Source organism: Henckelia pumila, chromosome 4 (genome assembly GCF_033568475.1).
Source record: "Henckelia pumila isolate YLH828 chromosome 4, ASM3356847v2, whole genome shotgun sequence".
Lineage (NCBI taxonomy): Eukaryota > Viridiplantae > Streptophyta > Magnoliopsida > Lamiales > Gesneriaceae > Henckelia > Henckelia pumila.
The window spans coordinates 108,205,432-108,218,318 of record NC_133123.1 but is presented as its reverse complement, the minus strand read 5'-3'; positions in this window follow the sequence as shown (position 1 = coordinate 108,218,318).

The window sequence follows — 12,887 nt, the reverse complement described above, 5'->3', positions numbered from 1 at the left end:
ACATGCATGGTTATATATATATTATTTATTATGCATTTTGCATGTATTATATGTTGCATCATTTTTATTCATGTTGTTATTATGAGATAGAACGTGTTGAGCCTCTAGGCTCACTAGACTTAAATGGTGCAGGTGAGCAAGAATATGATTTAGAGAATGTAGCCCCGACTGGCGGTGAAGACGTATGAGCCTCCCGACAGCCGGCTAGCCCGTGACCATCGCTCTAGTCATGTTTTCAGTGAATTGAATATTATTATGTTTTCCGCACATGTTTTATGATTTAATTATGATTTTATGGATTTTAGGTGAGAATTTTTATTGAGAGGTTGATGATGATTTTATTGCATGGGTTATACTTATTTTATTTGCATGCAAATTCTTATTATGGTTTTTTCTTTTAGTTGGAATATTTTTATGGAAAATTGTTTATATTTATAATTATTTTAGAAAGTAATTATTTAATATATATATTTACACGTTTCAAGTATATATATATTATATTAAGTTATTTATTCATTTATGGATGCATAGTTTTTAAATATATTTTATATTAAATATTTAGTTATTTATTTGTAAAAAAAAAATTAGTAGTAGTAGGATTGAGTCGAATCATTTGGTATCAGAGCGCGGTCCTTGGAGGGTACTAGCCTGCTACGTGGAGCTCAGAAGTCGCACTACCAGTCAGTAAGTTTTAATATTTTTTTTAAATAATTATGTTTATGGGGCTTATGATTTATGCTTTAATGATTTATGTTATGGAAAATTTTAAATTTAAATACTTAGCTATGCATAACGGTTACGTTAGGAATTTATAAAAATTATAGTATGCCTCGAGTTGTGTTACAAGCGAGGATGACCTTAACATTATATTTTCGGAAACTAAGTTTGATAAATTATGAGATGTAAGTTTTACATATGGACTTTTGTAGTAACTTATTGATTTTAAGTTAGAATGATTTAATTAGTGAATCATTGGTTAAATCGATTGTGAGATTAGCACTTATAATATATCATAAAGTAATTATTTAACTCGTGAATTTGAGATTTATGAGAAATTTTTTGGGAACTATGGTTTACACGTATAGCATTAGAATTGTTGCTTGAGGCGAGAGTAGGATTCCTCGCAAGAAAGATTAATCGAGGGTTGTACCATTTTTCTGCTTTGATGAATTTAAAACGTTCCTTTATAGAGGCTAGTATATATTTTTGGGAATTAAGTCCACATTGTGTCAAATTATTAGTTGGGTTCAAAGATATCATATTGTCATTCATTTAACTATTACGGTTTTTTCTTTGACGAAAAAGTCAAGATTTTCTTGGAGATGACACATGTACCATAAGGTTACAGTATGATGATTTGTGGTTTTAAGGGTGTACTTTTAATTATATGAGGCATAAATTGATGATATGTATGTTTTGCGTTAGGTTTTTTAATCTTTGAGAATAAGAATAATCATGGAGTTAGTTTGATAAAGACTTGGATAATCTTTGATAATATTTAAGGGTTCGTGTGGTTGATGTTACCAAGTAAGTTGTATTGGGTTTGACGTTCAAATCACTACATTTAAATAAATAGATTTAGGAACTTGACAGCCTGACTCATAGATGTTGTGATGACTGAATGATGAAGGTGTAAATTTTTATAGGCTCGTGTAATTGGTCAGGTGTGGCATAAAATAATTGTTATAAATTTTGGTTTCGATGTCAAGTATAATATAAGCTTTAGATATGGCCTAAGAGTTAATGATATATATATGTATATGTATATATATATATATATGTATATATATATATATGTATATATATATATGTATATATATATTTTGGAGTGAGTTCTTTGAGGCACTTGGGAATAATCACGAGTCAGCGTAATGGCTTGATATTATAACAGTTATCACGATACTTTCATTTTACGTTGGGGTTAATTGTATATAAATATTTGTATTGATGTTCTTTCAGTATCCTTGGGTTGTATAAATTTGAATTACGGGGTCATGATATAGGAGTGTCTCCACCAAGATTTTTGTGATGCATGAGCAAAAAGGTACTAGTTGTGTTTTGACTGTATATGGGACCAACATGTGTTACTTGTGAACGAATTATTCAGTTTATTAGGTAATTGATTTTGTATTTTGATTTTGAGGAGTTTAGATTCCATGGACTATAAGTAGAGGCAACTAGGAAATGATATGGAATTAACTACTGGATGCTATATGATTATGCTATTTAGAGACGATGACATGTAAATATTGTTCGGGGAATTTCACTCTTCCAATGGGAGAATCTAAGTGTCTTAAGCCTAAACTAATCACAGAATTAGAATTCATATATTTTAAGCATATTCCTGACGTTAGGAGAATTTATGTTGTATGTGAAGTTTGACACTAAATTCACTTTTTGGATTTTATGGATTTATAGCACTCGAGATTTAAGACTTTCAAGTGTTCAATAGTTGGAAGTGTAGTTGTAAATGGATAAGTTGATGAAAATTGCAATGAATGACAGATGTTCGACTCAAGGATGTTAAACTTGTTATAGAAGGCTAGTATGTGGATAAGCTTTACAAGTTGAATTTATTGGAGTTGATATTGTAATCCTATGCTTTAATAAGTAAATTTGGGAACAAAAGTTCGGCTCACGAATGTTGGTGGATTGATAAATTGAGTGTATAAGCATATGTAATCAATCAAGTTTTGGCATAGTGCGATTGTTATATTTAGGGAGATGAATAGTAGAGTTAATATTTGAGTTTTACGTATAAGTTGAGGTAAGTATGTGGTTTTACTTTCATTATAGTACTAAGATTTGTATAAAATGTCAAATTTTGTTTACAGTGAAATTTAAGTAAAATTGTAATGATTCTCTTTACGAGGTGTTTCAGCAGAAAAAGTTTATAAATAGGTTTGGTGGAGATGAAGAGGACACCTAGGAAGGATAAAATATTTTGTTTATCAGAGTGTGCAGCGGAAGCATGACTTTTGGGATACTGAAACTTGGGAACTAGATAGGTAATCGTGGATTTAGTAAATTGAATTTTTGAGAGACTCCATTATTAGAGTTTGATTAGTCGAATTTCGAGGACGAAATTCTATTTAAGGGGGGGGGGGGGGGAGAGAATTGTAACGCCCGAAAATTCATTTACGTAAATCCGCATGCATAATTAGGAAAATTAATTATTTTAAAATTTAGAAAATGGGTTAAATGACTTTATGTGAAATATGTGAATTTATTTGCATGATTTAAATATTATTTTTATCATTTAACCTGCATTTATGCTATTTATGAGATTTTTAGAATTTGTGTTTTTCGATCGCGTAGGCGGGACCGTGGATGAATGAGATATATGAATTTTATTCCAAATATTTTTATGATAATTTTATGAGCCTTAAAATATTATTTTAAGGTATCATTTTTTAGAAAATAATAGTTTTTATATATATAGATATATATGGAATCAATTTTCACTAAAATAAGTTATTTTAAAGGCTTTTGAAGGACTTTTAAAATTATATAAGGGAGTGTTTGCAATCACTAAAAAAAAGTGATTGTTACTTTTTGGCTTAAAAAAATCATTTTTGTGTGTTTCTTAAACCTAGATTATGTGTTAGCTTATGATTAACTTAATTGAAATCCAAAAGCTAGTCATGTGGTGATTATGATTCTCCAAAAGTGATTCTAATAAGAAGGTCATTGCTAAAACCACTCTAATCACTTATTTATCAAACACTACCCAACTTTAATTTTTAGATTTTCACATTTGTTTCCAAACACTACCAACTTTTGATTTTTCTTAACTTTTTTATAATCTATAAATTAATCAATTCTACAAAAACACAATCTATTGCAAACACTCTCTAAATATATATTACGAAAATCTATCATAATTTATTTAACTTTTAAGAGTTATATATTTTTCTGTATTAAATATGATATATTATCTTCCCAAAATTCTAAATAATTGTGATAATCACCAAATAATATTTTAGCCTATATTTTCATTCCTTCTTCACGTTGAATACCCTAGGCGCCATCTATTCCCCTCCCCTCACACTCATCAGATTTCATACACTATCACACACGATTTTTGAAGATTTAATCGAAGTTTTGAAGATCGTTCATCCCGGTGATCGCCGTACGCGCCCTATTCACGTTTTTACTTTGAAAATCAACCAAGGCACGTTTGAATTCTCTTTTTGGCCACCATTTAAGTTTTATATTCTGATTCTTGCATGAAAACCATTTATATTGCATGTGTGTTAGATTTTTATAAAGAATATGCAACCATGTTGAACCGTATATGTTCTTTTCCCATATTTTCTCACGTTTTTTCTTTGCTTTTTTGATATGGTTCGGATCAGGCTGTTGGCAGGGGGTTAGGGACGTGTCTTAGGGTCCTTAGGGTTGAGTGGTGTAGTCGGTCTGGGGCTGGAATGGTCAAACATGAAGCTGTTGGTTTCTAGTGCATGGTTCGCGCAGGTTCAGTGTTCTGAGGAAAGGGGTTCGTTCTCCTTCCTCAGGCCATGGATTTGTGCATGGTTTGTTGGGTTAGAACCGTATGGATGTTGGCTAGGTCTAGGAAGTGGTTTCATGGTCATTGGTGGTCTGAGAAAGCCGCACGATGGAAAACGCCGCAACTGCTCGCGTCTGCGCGTGAGCTGCAGATGGCAAGATTCCAGAGCTTCGTTCTCACTCCATAGTCGATGGTTTGGTCTGGTTTTTGGTTTGTTAGAAACATCTGGGAGTGGAATAGACTTGAGTGGTGGTACTATGGTCATTGGTGGCCGGAGTTGGCCGGCTGAACGCCGGAATTAGGTGCTGCACGCGGCAGCAGCTTGGGAAGAAAGGGGGGATCGGGTTCTAGGTTTTAGGGCAGATCCGGGTCGGGTCTGGGGCCTGGGTCAGGTCAGTAGGGTCATGGGTCATGTCAGGTTGGTCCTGGTCCGGGTTAGGTTGTTCGGGCTCGGGTATTTTTATTTTTAAGTATTTAATGATTTATTGTATTTTTGGGCTAAATTAATTAGTTATAAAATTATTTGGGCCTCCAAATAATTTTATTTGGGCCTCAAATATTTTATTTAAGTTAGCCCAATGATTTTTATGGGCTTGTGGGCCCATAGGAATTTTTGGGCTAGTCTTTGAATTTTTGGATCAGTCTAAAAGTTAATGGGCTTAAGTCTAAGGAGTCAGCAGCCTGAACCAATCCATAATAATTATGCATGGTCCGTAAATATATATTTAATTATTGCATGAATATTTTAAGTATGAAAAAGTATTATTTTTATTTTTATATTAAATATATATATATTTACGGGCAATATTTTATGAAAATAAGATCATGAAAAATTTTATGTATGTGCATGATGCTATATGTATATGTGTGATGTTGGGCAATGAAAAATATTTTAAGGGAGTTGAAGTGGGTGTGTGACAACCTACGGGATTGGAGATGGGATGCCTAGGCCCGGAGACCTTTCCATATGACACGGGACTGTGGGCCGGGATACTGGAGCCCGATTGCCTTTCCATACGAATATGATTATGTTGCCTACGGATCCGAGGTCAGCCTGGTGAGTGTGCAAGAGGTGGGGATCCCACCGCCACGTACACTGATTTTAGATTGATCAATCGACATGACACGTCACACAACATGGATATAACCTTCAGATTTTTAAATGATGATATGCCCTTACTATGATGCATGATGATTTATGTATGAGTATGTATGCTATGTTATGTGATGATCATGATATATGAAGTATAAAGACATGCATGGTTATATATATATTATTTATTATGCATTTTGCATGTATTATATGTTGCATCATTTTTATTCATGTTGTTATTATGAGATAGAACGTGTTGAGCCTCTCGGCTCACTAGACTTAAATGGTGCAGGTGAGCAAGAATATGATTTAGAGAATGTAGCCCCGACTGGCGGTGACGACGTATGAGCCTCCCGACAGCCGGCTAGCCCGTGACCATCGCTCTAGTCATGTTTTCAGTGAATTGAATATTATTATGTTTTCCGCACATGTTTTATGATTTAATTATGAGTTTATGGATTTTAGGTGAGAATTTTTATTGAGAGGTTGATGATGATTTTATTGCATGGGTTATACTTATTTTATTTGCATGCAAATTTTTATTATGGTTTTTTTCTTTTAGTTGGAATATTTTTATGGGAAATTGTTTATGTTTATAATTATTTTAGAAAGTAATTATTTAATATATATATTTACACGTTTCAAGTATATATATATTATATTAAGTATTAGTTATTTATTTATTCATTTATGGATGCATAGTTTTTAAATATATTTCATATTAAATATTTAGTTATTTATTTGTAAAAAAAAATAATTAGTAGTAGTAGGATCGAGTCGAATCATTACCATCATGTGATGCCCGGGGTTGAAGAGGCAGGGAGTGATCGCCGGTGCCAAGAGGTTGCACGGACAATGAGCGGCTTCTGGTAGGCTTCTAGGCGGAGGGAGACATGAATGAACCGATCCCGTGCTGGAATGAGAGGGATTCTGAGACTGTGTAGGTATGGGACTACATGGTTGAGGAGGGCTTAAAAAATTTTATATGTACTATTTATATCAAAAAGGTGTATCTTCTTTTCGGAAGCTCATCACATAAGAACTCCAAAGTTAAGCGTGCTTGACTTGGGGCAATTATAGGATGGGTGACCCCCTGGGAAGATTTCCAGGGTGCGTGTGAGTGAGGACATAAACACGCTGAAAAGACCCGTCTTGATACAGTGGGGCGTTACAGGAGGACTCTAGTCTATATTTAATATTTTTTTTCCAAATTTTGAGTATCTTGTAATCAGACTTGAAGGGTTGTAACACCAAGAAATCTTTGACGGCTAGGTTTTCTCCTAAATTTTCTTAGATTTCTTCTTTTCTTTTGATTTTCCTTAGAATTTCATGAATATTTGTGGCTAAGTTCTAGAACTTGGTTGAGAAAGACAAACCCTTGAATTTATTTATTTGTGAGATTTAAATTTTCAGTGTTTGATTTTTATTTAAATATCAAAAATTGTTTGAAATTTATTTTTTGCTTGTATATGAGATTATTGGATTGATCACCCTGTGATTTTATCATACAATATACTGCTAATTTAGACATCAAATCCATAATTGTTTGATTCCTCTGATTTGTGAAGCAACTACGATTGATATTTTGCGCTTGTGAATGTATTAATTCGTAGGAATAACAATTGAATAGATTAAATACATCCGCTTGAGTATGTGTTGTCTAGGTTCATCAATTTTACTAGTTTGCATGTTACTTTGAATTTAAACCTTAATCGCTTGTATTTGGGTTAATTCATTAGGAAGGGTTAATTTAGACGCTTGTATTTAGTTAACTAAAATTAAAGTAAAATAGGAATTAAGTTTTCGATGATGAATATTCAATGAAAATTAATTATATTTAGACAATCGATGATCGAATTAATAATTTCAAGGGTATAGTCGACCGATATCAAGGCTTGTTAATTTATTGATTTCTCATATTCTTAATTTTGCATGCTAGTGATAAAATTTATTTTAATTTGTTTTAAATTTTTAGTAGTTAATTTCAAACCAAAAATCCCCTATTTATTTATTTTTAGTATTTTTAAAAAATACGAATAAATTTCGTTTTCCTCGTGGGAATGATCCCTACTCTCGCTACTACATATTTTATTTATCTGGGTTGAGTTGGGTAATTTGGGAGCGATACGACTAAGCGACACCAATGAGCCAGTGAAACGGACTCTAGAATTGTCCTACGAAGAGATACATGTTCAAATCTTGGACAGTAAAGTTCGTAGGTTGAGAAACAGAAAGATAAAGATGGTGAAAGTCTTGTGGCGTAACCAACTGGTTGAGGAAGCTACGTGGGAAACCGAGCATGATATGCGTGGCCGTTATCCTGAGCTATTTGGTAAGTCAAATTTTTATGATGAAATTCTTTTAAGGAGGGTAGAGTTGTAAGGTCCAAAATTCCACTGGCTCAATTACGATAATTTTAAATGATTTATATGATTTTATGCATTTTATTCATGGAATTTAATGGTTATGTTTAAATTTTATATGATGATATGATTTGTCTAATACTTATGTGTTACAAGTTATTTTAATGTTTTCAGGTTTGGAATTTAATTCTGAACTGAGAGAACGAGTATAGCCTTCGAACAAGTTAAGAAAAATATTTTATGTTTAATTTAAAGTCAGGACAGTGTTATCTTATGGGCTGGGTGAATTATTTCCTTAAAAAATTTTGTTTGCAACTAATGGGCCGACTTTCAAGCCCCTTAGCCACAAACAAACCAGGCGTTAGATTTTTCATTCTCTCTTTTCCGAAAAAAAAGTAAAGTCGTTTCTCTTCTCCCAAATTCCCCTTTTCACGTTAATTTGCATCCAAATCCACGACAGGATTTTTCTCCGTTCGAGGCTAGATCTTTCTCAAGTTCAGGTTAAATCCAAACTACCACGATCAGGCAAGTTTTTTAAACGTTTTGAAACCGTAATTCAAGCCTCAAGTGTATAAATATTTTACTATGAAAATTCATGTGTATGTGTTGATTGATGCATAAGTTAGGAGAATTTTTAAGATCCATGATGAAATTGTGAAGCGTGATTCGTTCTTGAAATTTTTGGATGAAAAATTTTTGAGAATTATTTGGGTTGAAGTGTTATTGAAGAATTTTGGTGTGTGTTTGATGTTGGGAAGTTTTGAATCAAACTTTTGAAAGATAGGTCGTGTTGTGTGGATCTTTTGAAGTTTTTTTTTCTTTTTATGTGTTTAAGCATAGGTTTCAATGAGTGAGTGAGTAAAGTTGATTTGATGTTGGCAAAAGATCAAAAAAGAGCCAAAAAGTCGAGTTTTGCACCTGCACCACTGCCTGCGTGCGCAGGCAGCCGTCGAGCGTAGGGGCACCCGCGCCCTGTGTTGTGGGTTGCCCACGTTTGAGCGGGATTTTTGTCCGCTCGAGCACCCTTGGGGTCTGCCCAAATTTTTTAAAACTTGCATTTGAAGTTCAAAATTCATGTTTATGATATTTTAAGCTATTTTAAGTGTTTTTAAGATGATCTATGAGAAAATTTTCAAATTTAGATGTTCGAGACGGACAGAATGACTCACGTGCATCGATTAAATTATGAAGCGCATCTATTTGTTTTAGTTCTTCGCTAAAGCCTTGGTTACTATGAATGTCATGAAATATTTAATGATTTATTATATGCATGAATGAGTTTTTATCAGTTTAAGCATGAATGGAGTTTTGTACGAGAAATTTTAAGAGCATGAATTGATGAAGTTATGACAAAATTTATGTTGAATTTTAAGATGATGTTTTTTATGCATGAAAAACCTTTGATGTCTTGTGTGGACTTGTGGTGGCAGTATGGGATTGGCGCCCCGGGATGAGCTTCGGGGAGGGCCTTTCCAAAATAACGAAAGTTATTGTGCATATCGGCGACGGTCGGTATGGGACGGTACGCATATTGGCACAAGAATAATATGGGTTGTACCAAATTATTTGCTTGTTGTACAACGATCGTGATCACGGGACCCAATAGCTCTAATGGTTTCCACATTTACACATAATACATCACCTCAAATGAAGAATGTTATAGCATTTGCTTTTTTATTGCATAATATGTTTTGTTATGTTTACATTTTTGCATATTCTTGCTGAGTATTTAGATTCACTATACTTAGATGGTGCAGGTAATGATGATGCCTTAGACGATTATATCGATGAGTATGGAACGAGGCATGAAGAGGAGCAAGCGAGTGTGTCGGCGGGTGATAAGTACAATTTATGCACTTAATTTTCATATGATTTGACTTGAATTTTGTGATTTATCGAGTGGATTTTATGCGTATTTGTTGTTGTTTTTGTGAGATGCGAGGATTGGAAGTTAATTAACAAGAAAAAAGCGGATGAAGGAATTAAGAAGCCACAAATTTTACAAAATTACTGGAGCTTCTTGAGACATCCAAATCAAATCTCCATCGTTCATAATAAATTTTAGGATGTTTTAAAGTGTCTATCAAAATTTCAGCTTGATCCGACGGTTTTGTAAAGAATTCTGCGCAAAATAAAGGCTGTAGTAGCGCCTAGGCGCTTGAGCTGTGCGAAAAAAATAAAAAAGACGAAAGAGCAGCGCACCTGCGCCTCTTTCCGGGAGCTCTCACGCTGCTCTATGCGAGAAATTGACAGATTTTTGCAACTTTAAAACTCTCGATTTGTCGGGCTTTATTCGACGAGCTTCGATGACATATAAAAGGGATTTCAAGGACACCATAAAGAGGGTAATCAGACACGCAACACGTATACACGTTTGAGAGAAAATTTTGCACGTGAAGGAGAGAAATCGGAAGAGAATGACACAAGATCAAGCACGAAGACGAAGACGGCGCAATCTGGGGACAGAGACGCTACTTTGGATTCGTTCTTTTTTCTTTTCTCTTTTTAAATTTTGAATGTTGATGTCTAAACTCCTAAAAATGATTTGTTTTGGTTTATTTTTCATCATGAACTAAACTTTTCTAGTCTAGAGGATGATGTAGCTTGGTAGAGACAACTTCTACAACCTTTTAATTTTATTGATTGGATTCTCTTAATTTAATTGTGTTTTCTAGAATTGTTTGTCTTTTCAATTACTTGATCACTAATTGAATTGTCATATTTATTTGAAATCAATGCTCAGGAGAGAGGATTTTTAACAGGACTATTAAAGAATACACTATTAATTATTATATAGCTCGGGAGAGTGTATAACTTTAACAGAGCTTTTGGAAGAATATAGTTTATCATATATAATTAAACCTAGATTTTTAATAGGGATATTGGAATCGAAGCTTGATTGATACATTTTATTTGTTGCTCGGGAGAGTGTATAACTTTAACAGAGCTTTTGGAAGAATATAGTTTATCATATATAATTAAACCTAGATTTTTAATAGGGATATTGGAATCGAAGCTTGATTGATACATTTTATTTGTTGCTCGAGAGAGGGAAATAAAAACAATTAAGTGTTCTTGACTATTAAATAAAATAAATTCATGAACATTAATTAATTAGAAGTAGTTGTTGTTGAAACCAAGTGAAATCAAGTCCTCTAAATTTCTTTCTCTCATTAATAATCTTTTAAATTGTGTGGTTGACTTGCTATTTTTTGTTATTTATTTTAAGTTTGAAGAAAAACTCTCAACTTAATATTCTAAATAAAGTTTAGATTATTTTAATTACAAGCACTGATATTATTTTCAATTATACTCCTCGTGAAAATGATACTCTACTTATCATATATTAAAACTTGACAATCGTGCGCTTGCGAGCATAAAATTAGCCAACAAGTTTTTGGCGTTGTTGATGGGGAGTAACTTTTATTGAATATATATTAGTTTTTTTTACCAATTAATCTAGATTTTAATTTAAAGTCTTGTTTATTTTATTTGTAGTTATTGATTTATTTTTATTTTTCTGAATTGCAGTTTATGCGAAGATCTCAAAGCATCGATTCTCTATTATTCGATTCGGAGATTGAACGAACTACAAGGCTTTGAGAAAAGCAAGAAGAGAAGAAGTGAAGATATGGCTGAAAATAATCTACCTCCCTTGGTACCAATTAGAGATCACTTCAAGCCCGTAGTCCAGACTTAGTACTCTGGAATAGCTCGTGGAATCATCAATGCTAACAATTTTGAGCTAAAGCCTGCATTAATCAACATGGTTCAGCAGAACCAGTTTGGGGGAGCAGCTACTGCAGATCCTCATATGCATTTGAGGAAATTCCTGGAGATTGCGGACACGGTAAAAATGAATGATGTTACTGATGATATTATTTAATTGTGTTTGTTTCCTTTTCTCTCAGAGATCAGGCAACGAGTTGGTTGCAATCACTGTCGTTGGGGAGCATAACTACTTGGGAAGGCATGGAAGTCAAGTTTCTTGAAAACATGGAAGTCAAGTTTCTTGAAAAATACTTTTCAGCTGCTAAGTCTACCCAGTTGAAGATTGAGATTAGCACTTTCAGGCAGAATGATTTTGAGCAGCTTTACGAGGCTTGGGAGTGTTACAAGAATTTTCTCCGACGTTGCCCAAATCACAAATTTGCAGATTGGGAGCAGATCGAATTATTCTATAATGGATTGAATGCGCCAACATGAATGTCTGTGGATTCTGCTACCGGAGTTACTATATTTTCAAAGGAACCTGCTCAGACATATGATTATCAACAGCTTTCATTGGCCGACTGAATGAGCTGGCATCCAGAAATCAGCAGGAGTGTATGCCGTTGATCCTCTTACATATTTATTTGCTCAAGTCTTGGCATTTACTACACAGTTAGCAGCTATGAGCACTAGAAAGGTAAGGCTATTAATATTGCAGAGTCGCACACTCCTGACGAGGCCCAATACATTAACACCAGAGGCTATGGAGGATATCGAAGATTTAATACAAATAAGGGAGAAGGGAGGCCATCTTTGGAGGACATGGTTAGTAATTTTGTTACAGAATCTAGTAAGAGGATAACGAGAACTGAGTCTCGTCTTGATAGCTTGGAGACATATATGGTTAATAGGGGTGCTAATGAAATCTATGGAGACTCAAATTGGACAGCTGGCGAATGCTGTGAAGGATCAAAATAGAGACCATTTTTCAAGCAATACTGAAGTAATACGAAAGAGCAATGCAATGACATAGAATTGAGGAATGGAAAGAAAATAGGGGCTGAAGGAAGCAAAGTAGAGAGTGAAAAGCCCAAGGAAATTGAAAATTCTTTAGTTGAAGAGAAAATTGTTGAGGAAAAGAAGAGTGCAGTGGAGGAAAAGCCAATTTTTAAGCCGAAGCTTCCATTTCCGCAAAGGTTTAAGAATAAAG